At 40.7% G+C, this 21,681-nt stretch overlaps 1 pseudogene; it reads right to left on the bottom strand.

Annotated features, from left to right (window-relative positions):
• Positions 1-3,560: 3,560 nt before the first annotated feature.
• On the bottom strand, positions 3,561-19,148 carry LOC148098198 (uncharacterized; annotated as a pseudogene).
• Between the last annotated feature and the right edge of the window lie 2,533 nt (positions 19,149-21,681).

The following is a 21,681-nucleotide window of genomic DNA, read 5'->3' as shown; positions in this document are numbered from 1 at the left end:
CTACTCAGCATCAAGAAAAATATGAATGCCAAAATGTACAGAGACATCCTTCATGATAACCTGCTCCAGAGTGCTCTGGACCTCTGACTGGGGTGAAGGTCTATCTTCCAACAGGAAAATGAACCCAAGCCAGGCAGCCATCACTATCAAAAGAACCATTTTAGCTCCTCGTACCAAACCAAAAAGAGGAGCAGGGGGTAATGGGGGACAGATGGGCAGATGATAGATGTAACTAGGGGAGCATAAATTAATACATATAGTATATGTATGTGGCTATTGAGCTGCAGGTTTTCAACCTCTGCCCTAAACACACAGGCAAGAGAACACAGGAGTGGCTTTGGGACCACTTTGTGAATGTTCCTGAATGGCCCAGCCAGAACCCATACTTGAACCTGACTGAACATCTCTGGAGAGATCTGAAAATAGCTGAGAATACTTAAGTACATAGTGTTACACACCATGTATTCACAACATAAGTGTTGTGAATACTTTCCAGATGCTCTGTACATAAAAAGACTTACTGAAGTAATGAAGAGCCCTGAAAGTACAACTACTGCTAATTTACAGAACCTCTAAGACCTCTATGACAGACCTCCAAACAATCAAACATGGTGGCAAAACGTGTAATAGACACACTGGTCCACTGTGTCCATATGAAGTGTACATGCATCCAAATGTAGCAGTACATCAGAGTGAACTGCAGTAACAAGAGGGGGATATTTTATTTCAAGCCAAAATAAAAAAAATTACATTTAAACAAACATTATAAACAAATTTTAATGTATTTAAATATTAGCCGCCTAGCTTTATCTTTTCCACCAATTACAGGCCCTGAAATGTGCTTCATACGTTTTTTGCTCACTACTGACTTTGTGGCTTTAAATATATATATATATATCTCCACCTGCTGATAATACAAGTAGGTGATCTAGGTGTGATTACACCTAACTCACTTTTACAGTCCAAAGGGCAACTTTGGAAGTCATTCCATTTTGTATTACCACATAGGCTTCATTTAACTGTTGCCTGGCTCAGTTCTAAAACCAAAGTCTTTGTAAAGTCTAAAGTAATTCAGAAATACAAATACAAATACTAGTTGCAATGCTGTGTTAAAAGCAGCCACAATAGGCAGGAAAACTTGGTAAAAGTTGAATGAAGATGGAAAACCACCAACTTTGATGTAATGCCTTCGCACTGCACCACATTCACAATAATATGGAGACATAAAAAAACATGTTTGATTTCACAGTAAAATGAATCAGTTATTAAAGTGAGCCTTGGGTCACTATTGAGCCACAGCTTCATTGTTCTGGTTTAAGGTCATAGCTTTATTTTAAGACACAGGTGGCAGCTGATTAATTTAGACAATAAATAACAGAACAATTGGTGGTAAACTTCATATAATAAGTAAAACTATATTCTTACTTTAGTATATGAAATCTAATAAGAGTAAAAATGCTTGGTGGTTGATATCAGTGGGGAGGTTCAGTGTTTCTGAAATCCTGGTGATGGTTCTTTACAAAAGGAAGATCCTGAGACTGAGATGAGGGACAGTCTTCAGGAAATGAGGCTTGCTGTGTATATTTTTTGGAAATTAGTGTTCTTCAGCTTTCTCTTTGAAGGCCAATTGTCATGGAGACAAAACAGCAAAACAAGCTTATAATGGAATCAGAGTTTCCCAAAGCGAGGTCTATTGATAGCTCACTCCGAGTGGAAAACTGACATATCTGGGATGAACACTAGTTTATCCCAAATCTAGCGCTATGTTTTCCTTTCCTCAACCTTTCATCTCAGACCCCTGCTTGCCTCATGTTTTTACATAACTGCAGTGCTCTGCACTTCTCTTAAACATCATCAGATTCAGATTGCATGGTAGTTACTGAATCTATTTGTGGCAATATAAACTGTATTTTGCTCCTAAGCAGCACACAATGGTTTGTTTATAGAGCACAGTTGTGTCACAGTAATTGAGATCCGAGTGAGAGCATTTTGAGCTGATGAAGCACTACAAGAGGCTGATAAATGACAGACCCAGTGCAGTCAAAAGTGAAAACTAGCACTGTGTCTTTGATAGAAACGTACGATTTTCCAGAGAAATTCAAGGTTCCTTTTTCATGCTCCGGTCTCTCTTGATAACTATGGGCTCAGCAAATGTGTCTTTTACTAATAGAACATTATGGTGTTTTTTATAGTTTCCTATTTGCCATTAAGGTGTCTCTGCTTTTAGATTTGTAGCTACACAGTCAGCCTGTTTAAATGAAATATAACTGACCTTCCTTGCTCTGGAAATCAAACTTAAAAACATGTCGCGTTAATGATCAGTGATTTCTTTTACTGGTATAATGTAGCTGAGGAAATTTACTCAAGCATTCCACATTTGTCAGTTTTATTTATATAGCCCAATATAGCAACTTACAAATTTGGTTCACAAGGTTTACAGCACATGACATCCTATGTCCTTAAACTCATGGGGACAGATTTATAACTGCACTTACAAAAAGTTGGGACCCTGTTGGGCTATGTCAAATCCATCCATCCATCCATCCATCCATCTTCTTCCGCTTATCCAGGGCCAGGTCATGGGGGGAGCAGCCTATGCAGAGAAGCCCAGACCTCCCTCTCCCCAGCCACCTCCTCCAGCTTGTCTGGGGGAACACCAAGGCGTTCCCAGGCCAGCCGAGAGATATAATCTCTTCAGCGTGTCCTGGGTCTGCCCTGGGGCATCCTCCTGGTGGGACATACCCAGAACACCTCACCCAGGAGGCGCCCAGGAGGCATCCTTGTCAGATGCCCGAACCACCTCAGCTGGCTCCTTTCAATGTGGAGGAGCAGCGGCTCTACTCTGAGCCCCTCCTGGATGGTTGTCTTTCTTGGGGAGAAAACTTACAAACATACAGTACAGCACTTCAGAGTCACACTGTAGCGATCGAAGATCAAGATAAATTTGACAAGCTCAACACATTTTCCACTGTACAGGAGACACGGCACGGAAGAGATTGATTGACAATGGTCTACAGCTGATCACGACGCAGAACACAATGTGCTGTAAAAAAACAAAACAAAACGTGCAAAATTGCATAAAATTGCAGAAACAACAAAACAAAAACAGTGCAACAATTCAATTCAATTCAATTCAATTTTATTTATATAGCGCCAAATCACAACAAATGTCGCCTCAAGGCGCTTCATAGATACAGAGAAAACACACCACACAACACCAGACAGAACAGAATGATACAGACACAAGATAGTGCAGACACAACAATGCAATAGAAAAGTGCAATAGTGACAGCTAGTTGTGCAAAAACACTGACCATTGTGCAAAAGGTAACTTGATGTATGAAGGTGTGTGTGTGTGTCAGTCCAGCCAGAGTCCTTTTCATCAACTTTAGCTCGGCTTTTAACACTATCATTCCACAGCAGTTGGTGGACAAGCTGATGCTATTCGGCGTGAACCCGGCAACCTGCAACTGGGTTTTAAGCTTCCTCACGAAGCGGCAACAGACAGTCAAGGTGGGCAGCCACACATCAAAGACCATCTTAGAGAGCACAGGCTCTCCTCAGGGGTGTGTCCTGACACAACTGTGGTTGGTCTCATCACTGACAACGACGACTCTGCCTATAGGATGGAAGTGGAGCAGCTTGAAGTGTGATGTAGATCCCACAATCTCTCCATCAATGTGGACAAAACAAAAGAGATGGTGATCGATTTCAGGAAGGCTGGCAGAGATCACCACACTGACCTCACCATAGATGGTACTGCTGTGGAGAGGGTCAGCAGTGTTAAGTTCCTGGGTGTACACTTTGCTGATGATCTGTCCTTCTCCATTAACACCACACCAGTTGTCAAAAAGCACAAAAGTGTCTCCACTCCCTAAGGAGACTCAGAAAAGCAGCACTCTCCACACTTCACTTCACAACTTTTTACAGAGGCACCATTGAAAATATCCTGACACAAAGTTTTACATCTTGGTTTGGCAGCTGCAAGTCCTATGAGAAGCGTCAACTCAATAGGATTGTTAAGAGGTTTGCCCCCCATCTCATCTCTCTACAAACAGCGCTGCATACGCAGAGCTATCTCCATCATCAGAGACCCCCACCACCACTCGCATGACCTGTTCTCCCTTCTGCCATCTGGCAAGAGGTACAGGAGCATCAGCTGCAGAACCACCAGGATGCTGGAAAGGTTCTTTGCACAAGCCGTGAGACTGATAAACAGACTGTGACCCATCCCCACCCACACAGCTATTCACACAGCTACACTGTGAGGTCCACAAACGGACTGTAATGCCCCCTACCTACACACACACATACACACATACAATACACTCCCCAGATGCATACACTACCTAATTTAACCATCCCCTTCTGTGAAAGGACTGCTGCTGTCTACCCGAATGAATGTGACTTGAGTTTGTTTTAGAACTTAGATTTTATGTTATTTATCCATAACTATTGTTGCAATTCATTACTGCCTTTTTACAGCTCTTTTTAAATTTATTCTTTTTAAACTATTGTTTATTGCACTGTAGAGGCTGGTGAGAAACAGTATTTTGTTTCAGGCTGGATAACACCATACGAAATGACAATAAACTTCTTCAGTCTTGAGTGTTCAGGAGTTTGACATCTTGGGATAAGAAACTGTTGTGCAGTCTTGCAGTGAGGTCCCGAATGCTTCGGTACCTCTTGTCAGAAGGCAGCATGGTAAAAAGTTTGTGTGAGAGGTGCATGGGATCCTCCACAATGCTGGTGGCTTTGCAGATGCAGCGGGTATGATAGGTGGGCACAATAGGCAGTTCTTACTATCCGTTGCAGGGTATCGCAATCCAATATGGTGCAGTTACCATACCAGACAGTGATGCAGCTGCACAGGACACTCTCGATAGTCCACCTGTAGAAGGTGGTGAGAATGGATGGTGGGAGATGGGCTTTCCTCAGCTTCTGCAGGAAGTAGAAGCGCTGTGGGGCCTTCTTGATTATGGAGCTGGTGTTGAGGGACCAGGAGAGGTTCTCTGCCAGGTGAACACCAAGGAATTTGGTGCTCTTGACAACCTCCACAGAGGCTCCATCAATGTTAAATGGACAGTGACCTCTCCATGCTCTCCTGAATTCGACAATCATCTCTTTTGTTTTGTCCACTTTCAGAGACACGTTGTTGATTCTACAGCAGTCTGTTAGCTGTTGCACCTCGTCTCTGTATGCTAACTCATCGCTTTTGATGTCATGTTATCGGCAAACTTGATGATATGGTTTGAACTGTGCATTACGGCACAGTCACGAGTCAACAGAGGCTGAGCACACAGCCCTGAGGAGCTCCAGTGCTCAGTGTGGTGGTGTTGGATATGCTGTTACCGATCTGGACTGAGTCAGTATTTATACCAGTGCTGACTACTCCTCCTCGCTAGATTGTCTGCTATCCAGCATCAGTTCTAGGCTCTCTCATATTTTGGAATCGTTTTTTGTATTGTTACCAGTGTTGGGGAGTAACGGAATACATGTACCGGCATTACGTATTTAAAATACAAAATATCAGTAACTGTATTCCATTACAGTTACCGTTTAAAAAGGTGGTATTCAGAATGCAATTACTTTGTTGAAATAAAGGGATTACACGCCGGTCTTTTCCTGTTTCATATGCTAGGCTGTCCCATCTTTTTTTGGTAATTCCACGCTGGTGGAAACCCAAACAAAACGCGCATTAAGAGGCTCTAATGCCTGTGTCTCAATCTCATGGTCCATGTCACCTCTACTTGCAATCCGCATAATGATGTGATGAAATATTTTTAAAAAATTGTTGTTCAAAAATGAATTAATATGAAGGCAATAGGCAGAGTGTTACAGGCATCGCCCTAAAGAATGTAGCCTCATGGGCAGTGTAGTCCAATTGTAAGTAAGCTATTAAGACTCGACTGTACTCTGTGTTCGTGTTTTTCTCCGAAACAATAAATTCGCCTCCTCAGTCTCGCCTTTCCCCTATTCACACACATTTATGTCTGTATGCAAATATATGTATGTATATATACATATATTAGTGCTGTCAGCGTTAATCTTGTTAAAATGACATTAACGTCATAAACGCATTAACGCGGCAAATCTCCGTTAGCGAGTTAACATGGATTGCCCCGTGCGAGGGCTGCACAGCTTCAACGCGTCAGCGCAGTTAGTTTGTTAACGCAGCCGCTCTCACAGGGGCTGCGTTAACGAGCTAATGCGGTTATGGTGTTAACATCATTTTAATGAGATTAAAATGATGTTATATAACAGCATTAGTGCTGTTATATATAAACAGCACTAATGTTTTATATATATATATATAATTTCCCTCACGCCCCTGGTGGTCTTCATCCTTCAAGCTTGGGTCCTCTACCAGGAGCCTGGGAGCTTGAGGGTCCTGCGCAGTATCTTAGCTGTTCCTAGGACTGCGCTCTTCTGGATAGAGATCTCCGATGTTATTCCTGTGATCTGCTGGAGCCACTTGCCTAGTTTGGGAGTCACTGCACCTAGTGCTCTGATTACCACTGGGACCACTGTTACCTTCACCCTCCACATTTTCTCGAGCTCTTCTCTGAGCCCTTGGTATTTCTCGAGCTTCTCGTGTTCCTTCTTCCTGATGTTGCTGTCATTGCAAACCGCTACATCGATCACTACGGCCGTCTTCTTCTGCTTGTCTACCACCACTATGTCCAGTTGGTTAGCCACCACCATTTTGTCTGTCTGTATCTGGAAGTCCCACAGGATCTTAGCTCGGTCATTCTCCACCACCCTAGCGGTCGTCTCCCATTTTGACAGATGTTCAGATGCACAGATGTTCCTGTACACTATGCCGGCCACTTGGTTATGGCGTTCCATGTATGCCCTGCCTGCTAGTATCTTGCACCCTGCTGTTATGTGCTGGATTGTCTCAGGGGCATCTTTACACAGCCTGCACCTGGGGTCTTGCCTGGTGTGATAGACCCCAGCCTCTATGGATCTTGTACTCAGAGCTTGTTCTTGTGCTGCCATGATTAGTGCCTCTGTGCTGTCTTTCAGTCCAGCTTTGTCCAGCCACTGGTAGGATTTCTGGATATCAGTCACCTCCTCTATCTGCCGGTGCAGTGGCCTGTCCTTCCATGATGGTTCCTCGTCTCCCTCCTCTTTCTTGGGTTTCTGCTGCCTGAGGTATCCACTGAGCACTCGGTCAGTTGGGGGCATCTTACTGATGCATTTGCGGATGTTTGTTGTCTAATCCTGGACTGTGGTGCTGACACTCACCAGTCCCCGGCCCCCTTCCTTCCGCTTAGTGTACAGCCTCAGGGTGCTGGACTTGGGGTGAAACCCTCCATGCATGATCAGGAGCTTCCTTGTGTTGATGTCAGTGGCATCTATCGCCAACTTATTATCCCAGCAGGGTACCTGATCACGGGCAGGGCGTACGTGTTGATGGCCCGGATCTTGTTCTTACCATTCACCTGACTCCTCAGGACTTGCCTGACCCTCTGCAGGTACTTGGTGGTTGCAGCTTTCCTAGCGGCCTCTTCAGGATTCCCATTCACCTGTGGGATCCCCAGGTACTTGTAACTGTCCTCTATGTCTGCAATGTTGGCTTCTGGTAGTTCGATCCCCTCCGTTCTGACTACCTTCCCTCTCTTTGTTACCATCCGAATGACATTCCGATGTCATTGCTGTATAGCCTGGTAGTGTGGATCAGTGAATCGATGTCTCGTTCACTCTTGGCATACAGCTTGAAGTCATCCATGTACAGGAGGTGGCTGACAACTGCTCCATTCCGTATCCGTAGCCAGTCTTGTTAATGATCTCACTGAGGGGGTTCAGGACTATGCAGAACAGCAGTGGGGACAGAGCATCTCCTTGGTAGATCCCGCACTTGATGGTTATTTGTGCTATGGGCTTGAAGTTGGCCTCTAGTGTTGTCCGCCACATCCCCATTGAGTTCACATGAGTTCTCTGTAATTTCATGAGGAGCTTCCTGAACAGTCTTTGCAGAGACTGAGCTAAATGCCTGGTACACAGAGTTCAAATGGTCAGACCGTGGAACACAAAACTTATTTGGTTACTGTCATAGATTTCTGGTGACAGAGCAGGTGAGCAGGTAAGACAGTCACTATGAGTAGCTGCATGGCTAATTGTCTCTATATTACCAGGTTTAGGCAGAACAGAAGAATCACTTGCTTGCTTATTAACACTGGATTTACTCAGAGGAACAACAGGTACAGAAACAGATGCTACTGAGTTAACTGCTTCAAAATCCTCAAACTTTAAATCTGCAGAGTCACAATCTACGGATTCAGGCTTAACAAAGTCCACAGAGGGAAGCTCAGTCAGGAGGAGAGAACATGGAGTGAGCACAGACATAACGGGCTGGGGAAAACATGGAATAAAACACAAGGAGGAGAAACGAGGCATGGGGACTCAGATACGTGGAAGAGGACACGGGGTAAAGACATGAGGGGAATTCTAATAAACTAAACTGAACAACCTAGGAACAAAATACAAAAACACAAGAAAACTAAGAACGCTGGGTCAAAATGACCCAGGACCATGACAACAAGAAGTCTTTCAGGTACTTGAATCTCAGACAGAGCTTGGAAGGCCTCTATGACTTCTTTACTCAGGATAGCTATCAATTTGGCAGCAACAGAAATCTACTTAAAAGATACACATTTTTGTGAATTTGATAAGTACTGAATATGACAAGTGTGTGTTTGGATTTATTTACAGTGTAGTTTGTGTATAACTCGAGCCATCTGCTAACATATATACATAGCTAGCAGCCACCTGGGTTTTATTTGTCATGAAGCAGAACGGCAGAAGTAGGACTCAGGGATGGACTCTCTTCAGTAATAATAGATCAATTTGCACAACTAAAGTCCAACACACAGTCCACAGTAGTGATGATCCCCCCCTCAGTAGTACTTGTGATTCTCCTCACTAAGTCTCTCCACAGAAACTCTCGGGCTCAGTTTGCTCACCACTCTCATGGAGGAATTTCTCCACAGGTATCTGCATACAGAATATAAGGGTTAGTATTCCAACCAGGTTACAAAGCAAGTCAACAAGCAAGGAAGTCAGGGTTATACTAAGTGTGAGTAGTTCAACAATCCAGTGAAGACTAAAGCTTAGCCATTCCCTCAAGTAGTGACTTTGATGAGGACTCGGGTACAAGTGTATGATGACCAGCAGGTGTCCAGAAACCAGAAGGTGGGACCTTGGTATGAGTCACACCAAGACACATAGAAACACAGACACACACGTTAATAAAAGTTATACAACACATGACCTGCACTTGTGATAAGGATTTTGAAAGGGACTCAGGCGCAGGCCAGGTTTTTCTGTTATGCGAAAGACGGTGCGTTTATTTACAGTGAGTACAATCACCAAGTGGCTATATACAATGTGCAGGGGAAAGGGGTCCGGGTCGCCAGGGTCCGTGGGGAAACAGGGTTAGGGGAAAAGGTGCTCCACACTCTCTGTACAAAGGCTCCAAGTCCTCCTCCTCTGCCACTCCTCTCAGGTTCCAGAAACGATGCTGAAAGCTCAACGATCCAGCAAAGACTAGCGTAGACCCGCCATCTTAAGTAGTGCAGCAATCAGCTGGGATCAGCGGCCGGTGCGGTGATGAGAGCAGGTGTGTGGGCCAGCAGCGGGAGCCCGCAATGAGTGTCGCCGCGGCGAGAGAGAGAGAGCGAGAGGGGGAGAGGGAGGAGGGAGAGAGCAAAAAAACCCCAACATATTGCCTAATAGAGGGTCGACCAGCGAGGCACAAGGACCATGACAACTTGTAAATATTTAATAAAATGTAATAAATGTATTTGGTCTACATATATTAAAGACCCTTTCCAGAAGTTAAGCAATCAGGTCATATTTTGGAGGAGTGTAATTATAAATCAAGAAAGAACTCAAGAGTCTCATCATGAAGAATTTCCCACCAACAGGTAACAGAAACGTTTTTATTATTTCTGATTTGTAAAGCATTAATCAATTGTTAATCAAGTTTTGATCCAACAGAAATAATTTCAAACTTCATGACTGCACCAATATTGCTCAACAATGTGATGAATCGAGCCACAGTGGAAGATTTACTATATGTCTAAAAATAACACAGTCGCTTCTCTGGAGTGAGCCAGATGGTTGTAACACAGAGCATTCACTTGAGCAAATGATAACACTTCCTGTCAGTCTGCATGTGAGCACAAGCCACACTGGGGTTATGACCGTTAGACACCAGAAGGTGTGTGTGCAGTGCGAGTGGATTCATGCTTTTGAATATAACAGGGAAATAAAATGTTGTTTTTTTTTATCCATGTCATACATTAGGCTTTTTAATTTAACTTCCACGTACTGTAATAACAAATTAGTGCCTTTGCTATATTTAGAAATCATGGTCTCAATCTTCTTATTTAGCATTTCATCAAGACAGCAAGAGTAAACAAGCCCCCAGATGTTTAAAAAGTGCCATATCAGTCCTAATAAAATGCTGCGAAGCAGCAGAGTAAAGCCAGCAGAAATGGATGCAGTAATTTATTTTCTTGTATTTTCTCTCCCAGCCACTGACAAGTCTTCCTGTTCCTATGGAGTGTAGGCAGTGGATTACTATGGTGCGTCTAATTCAGTTGAGAAAAAAAAAACAATCATGGGAACCCAATTATTACCTCTACAGGGAAACCAAAATTTCCACAAGCTTCCTTCCTGTCCGCTGCTCCTGTGAGTCTCTTTCAGTTTTTCTTTTCCTTATGTAACTGCAGGACTGACGACAATCATCTCCTGCTGGTGCTTCCCTCTGAGTTGGTAATGTGAATGATGACAACATATTCAGGTTATGAACAACAACAACACCAATGATTACCCTTGCAAAAGCTTTGTGCCCTAACCCTCCTCTCGTGTTAGGGTCGTCACTGACCCATTTTAAATTTCAAATGCATAAAACAAATCACAAACATTTGTTTATTGTATCAAGGCTTTTTGACTTTGTCAGGAACCTCTATTTCTACAAAATAAAACAAAAAAAAAAAATTTCACTAAATTATAAAATGCCCTAGTTGAAATTATGACATTTGTGTTGTTAGGGTCGGTTTTGACCCAGGTATAATATTATGAGTATAAAGCAATAATTAAAGCCAAAACTGAAATCATAAGTGCACTGTCAGCTAAAACATTGACAGCAAGCTCCTCTCCTAATCATATGAGATTTAGGGGATTCTTATTTTGCGTGTTTTTTGCAGTATACCTGCACAAAAACAAAACAAAATAAAGACGGGACATGTCAAGACATGTGAGGTGAATTCACTCATTTGAGTGGCCATTTGACTTCCAGAGTGCACATTTACAATTTGCAGCATACAAAAATGAGAAGAAGATTCACAGTGAGCCAAGTTCTGCATCATATTTTTGGTGAAAATGAAGGAGAGGACACAGAGCAGCATAGCCATTCAGATGGGCAGGTTTCTAGGAGGAAGACAATGTGGACTATCATCCAGAAGACACAGACACATCTGATCATTTTCTGGGCAACGATGTCACTTCACACATTTGATATCATTTTGATTCAGGAGTCCTCAGATTTGAGACCAGACCGAGGTCTGACAAGCTTGCTCCCATCAGGGATGTCTGGGAGAGATGGGTGCAGCTTCTTCCCCTGATGTTCATCCCAGGGCCAGAGGTAACAGTGGATGAACGTCTTGTCCACTTTTCGAGGAAAATGCCCCTACCGGCAATACATACCCAGTAAGCCAGGGAAATACGGCAGAAAAATCTGGGAAGCCTGTGATGCAAAAACCAACTATGGCTAGAATGTACAGATTTTCACAGTCAAAGCTGTGAGTGGCACCCCTGAGAAGAAACAATGAAAATGTGTGGTCCTCGATATGACCACTGGACTGCAGGATCACAATATCAGCTGTAATATTTTATTTTTTACCAGATATGACCTCGGACAAGAACTTCACAAAGGAAACTTCACAAAGATGTAGCTGTATCATTGGGAAGTGATAAAAAGCCCACAATTACCCACAATTATAACCAAAAGAAAGGAGGAGTGGACTTTTTCTTTTTTTTCAGTTTATATTAAAGGTCTACTGCTAAAAAACAACAATTTTTTTTGTCTTTTCTTGATGTAAATATCTATGGGTCGAAAGTGACCCGTAACACCATAGATGTCATTTTAGTAATTAATCTTAAAATGAAAAAAATCAATAAAACAGATTTATTTAAGAGATGTGTCCTATACCCCTCAGTAATAGTCAGGTAACACAAAAACCTTTTATTTATTAATATGATTCTCTTGAGGTTAATTTTACATTTTTTTTTAATCGAAATCGAGGGGTATAGTGACAAAAAAAGACCCACAGGCCCACACCAAAAGTATTAAAACCAACATTTTCATGGATAAGGAAGCCTAACAAGATAACCAAGAGATGAGAAACAAATTGGATGATCACTTATTGTTTTTAGTGTATTTTATAACTGATTTAATTCACGGGTCAAAACCGACCCGTTAACACAAGAGATGATAACAGAAAGCTAACACAAGAGGAGGGCTAAATAGTTAGTAATTGGTTGTGATTCAGTTTTTCCTTGCTGAAAGACGTTCACCCTGTTTAATGCCAGATTCAACATACACGATACTAGCATCAAGTAGTAGTAGTTACATGTTTGTGAGAGCATTTTATTAACAATTATTAATTAATTTGTTTATTAACACATAATTAACATGTTTGATGATGGTTTAAACAAGAATGGTCAAACAAATAAAAATGTTCTGAAACAATTTTTAAAAGCTTAATATGCTATAACTAATTAATTAAAATAATATTTTGTGCACCAGCCTATAAAGGCCACATAAATGATCCCTCCTCAGTAGGTAATATAGAAGTGGTAGTAGTGTAGATATCGATAATAGTGTGGAGTATTATTATTGCACTGTATTGTATTATTGTAGGATCTCTACCTTACAATATAAAGCGCCTTGAGGCAACTGTTGTGATTTGCTGCCATATAAATAAAACTGAAATGAGTATATTCTGTGTGTACACATGTGTAGATACATGCCCATGTAAATTTAGCACTTTGTTAATCGCAGAAGCACGTCTGTCAGGGTAACCTGATTTTACAAACTGCTTTTGCACCATTACACTACTGTCCTGCAAATATTTCTTTTTTTTCTACCATTACATGACTGACAATCCCACAGCAGCCTATTGCTCAAGAGCTGTCCGTCATATTGGACATGATAAGTGGGAGGGATCATGTCCGTTTCGCTCATACGTTGTTTATATAAAATTATTTATTATGCTGCACTGTTGGCTGCAGAAATCATCAAGGACATAAAGATAGTCTTTCTTGCTTTCCAGCTGATTTGTATAGAAGGTTTATCTGATACAATGGCATCAGATAAATAGCATCAGTTATAAGTTATTTGAATTTTTAAAATCACCAGTATCTTATTCAAACAATATTTGACCATTTAATATATTTATACTTTCATTTTCTCATTCTAGTTTTTCTTTCTCATTTTTGTCATCCTCTTCCTCCTCACCCGAAGCCTTTTGAGCTGAAGTTAGGATTTGTAAACCCCACCCCAGCTTTTGTTATCAGTAACAGAGTCAAATTTGTGCTCTATCATCTTGGCTTTTTACTGGACAGCTTTCCAGCTGTCACCACAGCACTCCCCCACAGCTGCCCTGCCCGCCTCCCTGTTGCTGCCCCTCGAGCCTGCTGCACCACCCCTCCCCAGCAGCGGAGCCAAAACCCACACCTCATAAAAAAAACCCACTACAGGAACATGTTTCTTTATTCTTGATTTTTTCGCAATTGTTTATCACGAGCAGACCAGACATGGACCCTCTGGGTAAACAACAACATCATTTTATAAGCTAATGCTATGGCAGCTAATGTTTGACTTTAGAGTCCTAAAACTCTACCACTAGTACTTTTTCTGTGATGAGCAGTTACAATTACACTTTCATATCACATGAGAGTTTATTTTTAAGTGCAAGTCTGACAAATTTAGAGCCACTTCAAGAAAATTTAATTGACAGCAGCTAACAGTCTGCTGTTAATTAAGTTTGCTGTAGCTCAGGTGGTAGAGCAGGTCTACTAACGGGAAGGTTCATGGTTTGATCCTCGTCTGCTCCAGTCTCCATGCCAAAGATCCTTACTAACCCCAAGTTGCTGTCCGACACGTCCATTGGAGTATCAGTGAGTGTGAATGTTAGATAGAAAGAGCTTATGTGAATGTGTGAATGAGGTAAGTTGTGTAAAGCGCTTTGAGTGGTCAGTTAGAGCAGAAAAGTGCAATATAAGAACCAGTCATTTACCAGTTAACAGGGGCAGAAACACCAGCCCTTAAAGATATCCTCAACAACTGAGCTCAGTATCACTGTCATCAATCAAAGTTGAGACAATTTAAGGCATAATACGCAGAGATGTGTCAATATCAATATGTAATGAAAATCAGGTATATGTCAGAGCAATGACCAGCAGTTACGGCCCACCTGTTCCAGGCAGACTGAGGTTTGTTACTCGTCTTGACACAAAATACTGATAAACCTTTGTAGGACTTCTGATTTTGTCCAGTACAGTTTTAGGGGTTGCTGATAACATAATGATGTGAACTGTGTGGCATGAAGCTTGGGAGAGTGTCAGGGTTGCACTTCACAGCAACAGTAACTAGATAAACATCCATCTTCAGCCGACCCTTGCATAATTTCTCTATATAATGAACAAGATGCATGCCAAGTATTTTACTTGCTACTACTACTATGTAGGTTTCAGGACATTTTAGGGAAATAAACAGTTTTTCTGTAAAGGAAAGTAAAAGAAAAAAAAGAGCACTATTTCAACATAAATGGCAGACTAAGCATGGTCTGTCCTCTCTCAGCACTTCTCAGCAAACACAACTGAGTAAAACATAGTATGAGACATGAAAGGGTGTCAAGGTTCTCTTTCCGCTTATTTCCGGGCTATGCTTGCTTTTGCTTTTTTGTTATCTAGACTTCCACAGCGCGGCTGGATGCTGAAGCATGGTAATCACATTATGAGGATGGCGTTGGGGCAATGGACAACAGCACAGTGCATCAGTGTTTACTCCCAGCAGATGGGATACATCCATGACCAGCAGCGGAAATGAAAGAAAATGACCCAGAATGATCACATAAGGCTTAAGGGCCAAACTAATCAGATGACCATTCAGGATTCTCTGCTGTAATTTGCTAATTGCTCATTCAGGCATCCTTTTCCTCTTCTCGCAGCACAGCCTGTGCGTGTCTGATATGAGAATAGGCTGTTTTATTAATGTTTGGGTTACCATCAGTTTCAGACTTATTCCAATGTTGTTGTCTTTTAAAAGCTACTTAGCTCGATTAGAACAAATGCTATGTTTGCATAGAAAAAGCACTTTATAAACCACTGGATAGGGTAAAATATGTATTTTAATGCAGACTAAATCTCCATATAATTTTAGTGGCACAGTTTCTACTTATGTCAGGCATTTCTTTAATTTTAGTTCATAATAGTATTATGCCTAGAAATATAACTTACAAGTCCAATTCCCAAAAAGGTGAGATTTTGTAAAATGTAAATAAAATCAGAATGTAGTGTCAGTCTCATAATCCCATATTCAGTGTGCAACAGTATGGATTCATGGACGAGCACTATACATGTTTTTTGGATAGTGTTAATGAAAACTACAGAGAAGGTCAGAAAGAACCGGACTGTGTCTTTGTAAATCCAGAAAAAAAACATGCCAAGCGAGACACTGTGGTACTGAGGAGGTCAGGGTGGTGCAGGACAGTGAGACAGTGATGAGGCATGAGGGCGGTATCAGATGGGTTTACTCCTACTCCGAGTCTGTTCTTGTTTGCAGTAGTGATGGACAGGTTGACTGATGAGGTGAGGCAGGAGTCTCTGTGGACTAACGTTCATAAATTTGATTGTGATCTGTAGGGAGAGTAGGGAGCAGGTGGAAGAGAGCCTGGAGAAGTGGAGGTGTGCTCTAGAGAGAAGAGGACTACGTGTGTAAATGAGAGACCCATCTGTCACTCCTACCCTATACCTTATTACCTAGACATCTCCATACAACACAGATATGTCCCATTAAATATCTAAATGTTCAGCTTTTCTGACACACATGCAAAGATTCACAAGTTTTCAGGCATGTTTAGCTCTTCAAAAAGAGATTTATTTTCACAAATTATACAAGTAATAAGAAGAAAATGAGTAGTGCATTCATGTTCAGTGCTTGAGCCCTGATACACAAACATTTAGCTTTTGAATCCTGCTCAGCAGCTGAATGGGTTTTAATTCTGCAGTATGTTTGAGTCAGTACACTGGGGATTGTTGTTTGGAAAAATGGCAATCACTCATTTGAATGTCAAATTGCTGTGGGCACAAAGGTCTTTATGACATTTCCATTTTGGAGCCGTGACTGCCATCAGACAGTCTGTCCAGATGTCCACTGCTATTGTCATGGATAAAGCTTAGACTGCTGCTGGCTACTGCTTGCATGTGCACATTTCACTTTGTTTTCACAAAGAAAGAGAGACTGCAAAAAACAACATTCTCATTTACATAGTTACTCTTACTGGAATTCGAATAAAGGTGTGGAAACTGTACTTCAGGTGACACTTCTCACTTTTGCAGTAGCATTACTAGCTTAGTGACCACAGAGTGTAATGCTAGCTCATGTCTACAGTGATTCTTATTAAAACTACAAACCAGACGGGAAGAAACGACAAACGGAGAAACAAGAGTAAGTTTTAAAGTTGCTAAAAATCACAAGAACGACTGCAGATAGTAAATGCAATTAGAAATAATAATAAATTTTTTTTAGAACTGATAATTTTTTACATTTGTCTTCTAGACTTTTTAATCCTCACTCCTTTCAATCCAATCCATGCATTGAATTAAAGATTAGATCATTGAAGTCAGTCTTAATATGATTCAGAGGCTGCTCAGAAAGCTGATCTCAGCAGGGTAAAGCCACAGATCTAAAATAATAACAGTTCTAGTGGAAATTTTAGATATGCTGTTTAAACACACATGGTGGACCTCCTACAAACACCTAGGATTCAATTTCCCATGTTTGTTGTGTATTTTAACAATGACGAATCACATACCTGTTGCTGGGGAGTAAATATATAAATAGAAAAAAATATAACAAAAAGAAATAGAGAGAGTCTAACTCAAATTTTTAGTGTCCTTCAGCCATGTTTTTGGTCTCATTTTTGACAAACGTGTGCAAAAACCACAATCACATTTCCCTGTGCTTGAAAATAACTCCTCAAAAAAAGACCATTGCATTCAGTTTAAACAGATAAGAAAAAGGAAAACTTTTAAGCAATGCATACACTCACTTTGCAACCACCTACTGCTGCTCGTATCCACAATCTCATTCTAATGGTCACTACAAAGAGTTTGTGACCATAAATCAGGGTAGAGACATAGTTCCACAAGTAAACTGTCAGCTTTGTGTTTACACTCAGCTCTCTATTCACCACTACAGACTGATATTGTAGATGTAACCTCAATCCTTGTGTCCCTTAGAGCTATAGGGTGAGGAGTTCAGTCATTCAGGGGGGATTCAGAGTAGAGCCACTCCACTTGCACATTAAAAGGAGCCAAAGGAGGTGGTTTGGGCTTCTAATTAGGATGCCTCCTGGGCGCTTCCTGGGTGAGGTGTTTTGGGCATGTCTTACCATGAGGAAGCCCAGAGGTAGAACACAGTGTTCCCTGGGATTAGCCGGAGGTGGTGGCTGGGAACTGGGAGGTCTCTGCTCAGGCTGCTGCCTCCACAACCTGGCGTAATATAAGTGGCAGAAACTGGATGGGTGGATGGATACTGAACAGCAACATGAGACAAGTTATCCACATGCTAATTTCAATGAGAGACCTTGGTTTCCTTGCAAAACATTAAGGCAAATATTGCCTGACAGAAACCATGAATGCTGAAATTAGATAGAATTTGCATAGACTATCTGCATTTTTGGGGACCTTTTAACCAAAGATAAATAAACTTGCACATTACCCCCATATCCTACACCCAGCTCGTTCAAAGTGACACCCCAACCTGGTGCTCTTTGTTGGCCATAGCACAAAGTCTCATCAGTCCTTTAATCAAGAGAAATTTCATGAAAACATAATCTTTAGCATGTTCATCGCAATCATAGTGCTCTTCCTCAAGTGTTTTATTCTCAAAAGAGTCAGAGTACAAAATTAAGTCCTGATGATGCTCTGACTCATTTTACTGTGAAATGAGACTAAAATGTTCAACGACTTTCTGAGCTATTTTCCTCTGAGCTCTTTGTCCTCTCAGATTGCTCCATTGCTTTCTGAAAGACAGCTCACAGATTCTGAAGCTGCAGGTTTCATCACTCTCCAACCAAACTTAACTGAACCAGCAGCAAAGGAAGATCCAAACTACGCGTCACATTTGAGAAATACTGTCATTAATTCCCTCTTGCTGTCTTGTTTCCACCACGATTGAAAAAAAAAAAAATATCACACTTCCTGCACAGCTCTCTCATAGTGTACTTCAAGAAAAGTTTCTTCATCTGAAATCTGTTTTCCACATTATTCCCTTGCTTATTATACATCAGTGTACGGTTGTGCTTAGCGCTGTTGTCAGTTGTTTTTTTGTGCCAAATTATGCCAAATTGCAAAAAACTCAACTTGTTCTCTAATAAAACCTCTAATAAAACCTCTGTAACTTTCCTCTGCTTTACTTCAGCACCATCAGGTAATGTTCATATATTGATTCATGGTTTTCTTCAGTTTTTGTTCAACTGCAGAATATTTCTAAGGCTATCTGATTCAAAAAGCCACTCCAGGAAAATCTCCTTCATGTTTTTTCTGTGTTTTATCCTCAGTTACTTTGGCATAAAGACATTTGCTGTGATGCTTACATCAGCCTTAAAAGCTGTTGTATTACAATAAAAGACCCTGACATCACTTCATAAAGTAACAATTCTAATTGTTACAAACTCAAAAAAAGATTCCTACTAGTATATTTCTGGCATGCATCAAATTCTGTAAAAATAAAGAAATAAATAAACCACACATAACCCTTGCTACTATTCACTCCACTGTCCAACAGCAAAATCAAACCAATATACAGATATTAATAACTAGGGATGGATACCGGTATCCGGTGCCATTATGGCACCGGTTCTGACATAAACGGTAGTAACCAGACCGAAAAGCAGTGCACATTTCGGTGCTTTATTTCGGTGCTTTTTTTCCTGAGATGTCATACACTTTGAATTCTAGCCAAACATTTTACCTTTGCGAGCGTAGTAGGCGGGTCCAGGTATGTACGTTCTTTTAGAGCAGAGCTACAGATTAAAAATGGCTAAAGCGAAGCGGTCAAAGTCTGGCTGTACTTCACAGCAAAATACGCAAACTCAGCAGCTGCAACAAGTGCTTTAAGGTGATACTGTGATACTGTCAAAGGAGGTAACTCCTCAAATCTGATGAAACACCTGGCAACGTATAGCATTTTGTTAAAATGGCCAAAAAGGCTAAAATGTGGAAATGTGGAAAAGTGGAAAACAGTTAAACATGAGAGGTTTTGTTTCATGAGAAGTTTGTTTTTCCCATTGTTTAAGCACTGCTTCCTGCCAAGAGTGATACCATAAATCCCCTATAGCTGCAGAAAAGACTAACATTGTTATCTTTTTACAAAAAAACAGCTGAACATGAGAGGTTTTTGGACCAATTTTGTGTTCTCCATTCTTTAAGCACCGGTTCGAGCACCGTTTAAGCACCGGCACCATTTCAAAAGTACCGGTTTGGTACTGCTATCGGATAAAACCTAAACGATACCCATCCCTATTAATAACATATTAATGTAATAGTGTGCAATTTATAAGTAGCCATAGTCAGCCAAGTCATAATCAAAACAACAAACATCTCAAGTTTTGAGATATTTGTAGGTCATTTTGAATATCTGGTCATGCCCTTCGGACTCACCAATGCACCTGCCGTGTTTCAAGCCCTAGTTAATGATATATTAAGAGACTTTCTGAACAGATTTGTGTTTGTCTATTTGAATGATATTCTGATCTTTTTCAGAAACCTAGAGGAGCAACGCCTCATGGAAAACCAGCTTTAAAGCCGAAAAATGTGAGTTGTACTCTACCTCTGTACCTTTTCTAAACACCAAGGCAGACGCCCTGTTTCGCTAGTACACCCTGACTCAGATTGCCCAGACCCCGCAACTGTGCTACATGCCTCCTGCTTCGTGGGCTTCATCTCTTGGGGGATTGATTGATTGATTGATTGAATCTTTATTTTGAACATTGAATTTTGAAAAAGTATAACAACATAGAACTATAACAAGACAAACAAACAAAGCAAAACAAAAGGAAAACGAGCAACAACAACTACAAATAACTTTCATGTTCAAAAAGGAGCAGGAAGAAGCATAAGCTTATTTAATCTCACCCCCTTTTCAACTATCTAGTAATCAACAGACTACAGAAATCCTCCTTACAATTACATTATATGTTACGTGTATTTTAAAAAAATAAAAAAATAATTAATTATATGTATATCTATCTTTCTATCTATCCATATATACATATATATACACACATACACACATATACTCATTTTCAATAACCCCTATTATCCTCAAAGGATACACACACCTCTTCCCTGTACCCTGCAAAAACCATATCCTTAAACCGCTTTTTAAACTGCGCCATGCTCGGACATCTCTTCATATCTTTACTTAGTCTGTTCCACAGCTTCACTCCACACACAGAGATGCAAAAACTTTTTAAAGTTGTATGGATACAAGGATGTTTTAAATTTAATTCCCCCCTCAAATTGTATCCCCGTTCCTTTTTAGAAATTTTTTTTAGAATATTGTCAGGAAGTAGGTTGTTTATTGCTTTATACATAATTTGTGCAGTTAGAAAATGAACCAGATTTGTGAATTTTAGAATTTTTGATTTTAAGAATAGTGGATTTGTATGATCTCTGTAACCAGTTTTCTGGATTATCCTTATGGCCCTTTTTTGTAATATAAAGACTGATGATAGCAAACATTTGTAAGTATTGCCCCAGACCTCTGCACAGTAATGCACATACGGTGCAATCAGAGAACAATAGAGAATGTGGAGTGATTTGTGGTCCAGAATGTGTTTTACTTTACTCAAAATTGAAACACTTCTTGCAATTTTGTTATGTATATGATTTATATGTGACTTCCAGTTTAATTTATCATCTATAATCACATCTCACATCGTACTTTATGTTCAAGTACTCTTTCAATTTCCACACCATCTATATGAATATGCACTTGTGCATTTCTAAGGGAATTCCTAAATAATTTTAGTTTTACTTGGATTTAGCAATAGTTTGTTCCTGTTAAACCATTTTTTAATTTTGTACATTTCTGAAGTAATTGTATCCAGCAACAACTTTAGATTCCCACAAGAACAAAAAATATTTGTGTCGTCTGCAAATAATACTAATTTTAATATATCAGATGCCTTGCAAATATAATTTATATAAATAATAAAAACAATTTGGACCCAGTACAGAGCCTTGTGGAACACCACAAGCAATGTCCAAGCATGATGAGGAATGGACACCCATCTTCACATATTGTTTCCTGTCACTTAAATAGTTTTTCACCCAGTGCAGTACAACCCCCCTGATCCCATATTGTTCTAGTTTATT

The sequence above is a fragment of the Neolamprologus brichardi genome, chromosome 16 (genome assembly GCF_056152115.1).
Source record: "Neolamprologus brichardi isolate AB-2024 chromosome 16, ASM5615211v1, whole genome shotgun sequence".
NCBI lineage: Eukaryota > Metazoa > Chordata > Actinopteri > Cichliformes > Cichlidae > Neolamprologus > Neolamprologus brichardi.
This window is presented reverse-complemented; position numbering and strand designations above follow the sequence as displayed.